Raw genomic sequence first — 1,555 nt, 5'->3', positions numbered from 1 at the left:
ATCTGTCTATCCACAAAATTTCTCTTGGTTGCTTTTAGCTGTAGAGCATTCATCTTTGTCTTTGGAAGTTGTTGATGTTTATGTTGTACATTAAAAATAGTTAACATCTTCAGGTTCCAATTATTACAGATTTCACCCAGATGAAAGCATCAGTTCACATGGATTCTTCCTTTATCTTCAGATAAGAGCAGTTACCTAAAAGCTGACCCAAATCAGAACCATGCATCAGAAACCATATAATTCACTGAATTTGCCTTAGGACTTTTATTGCCCCTTCTGAAAATGTTTGGCTGATTTATATTAACTTTACAATTCTGCAGAGACAGTGCCAAATAATTTGGAAGATATAGTACAATTTCATCAGCTGCTGAATGAATACAGATAAGAAAAGAAAGAGCTGAAATTTAAGAAGCACCTGATTTATATGCAAAAGCAAGTGCTTCAGACTGACTACCCAGCAGCTGTCTTCACTTTTCTGTGGAAAATCATCTCAATTTATGATCATAGTTTCTGGACTTTAGCTGACTGATAGAAACATCGGAGACAGGTAAACTTTAGGTAGCTGAAGGCTGTGGAGGGCTAAAAATCGAGGGCATTCTGAATCATGCTTGGCTTGTAATTGTAAGTTGAGCAATGATGAAAATACTGTAGAATAAACTAAAATCTTGTGATGTTAGAAATGAAGACAAGAAAGGAAGGTTAGGAAAGCAAAAAACCCAAATGTGTAGACAAAACATTATTCAAAAGCATGACTTCCCGACTAGCTGTTTTTTTGTTTGTGTAATTTCCAGATGTACATGAAAAGTATATATTCTCAATTGATAAATATCATATTTTATATGTGACAGTCATACATAATTAGAAACACTGCCATGATTTAATCGCCTGTTCTTGGAGAACAAGTAAGAGAGAAGTCAAGTTTGGGGGGCTTTTCTTAAAAACTATGCCGAATCTATCTATAAAGAAGAGAATTCAAAATGTTGAAAAGATGTAGTGTTAACCTGCTGATTTCTAGACATGCTTTTAAATTACATGATCATTCTTTGTTAACAAACGCATCACATTGAATTTTAAGTTAGATTTTTGCCATAGGACTGTTATATTCTGCTAGTGAATGCAAATTATTTAATAACCTGCCACCAAATTCTTTAACCAATTCATTATTTGAGATTAAAGTGCTAAATGTTCATTTTATTGCTGAGTAGATTTTCTCCAATTTTACCTGAGAATTTTATAGGCTACAGACAAGGTTTTTCTAGCTTTATAAATGTGTCAATGTGCTATTGAATTATTCATACTACTGTCATCCAATTAGAATTCTGGCTTCATTTTGTGAGAGCAATTCACATGAAGAATGGGTGAAAGGCATTTATATAATAAATAAATGATGTTGGATTATTTTAAGATCCTTTGTAATACATAATATATAACAAAATGTTAATATTTTTTTAAAAATAAGAAAGTAAGACTTTTGCTTGATTACTCACACATTAAATGACCTTAACTATTTATACCCATACCCAAATCTTAACTTCAAACATCATTCAAAGCTGTG

Source organism: Pteropus alecto, unplaced genomic scaffold (genome assembly GCF_000325575.1).
Source record: "Pteropus alecto unplaced genomic scaffold, ASM32557v1 scaffold20, whole genome shotgun sequence".
NCBI classification, from domain to species: domain Eukaryota; kingdom Metazoa; phylum Chordata; class Mammalia; order Chiroptera; family Pteropodidae; genus Pteropus; species Pteropus alecto.
The sequence above is the reverse complement of the archived record's forward strand: the minus strand, read 5'-3'. Positions refer to the sequence as shown.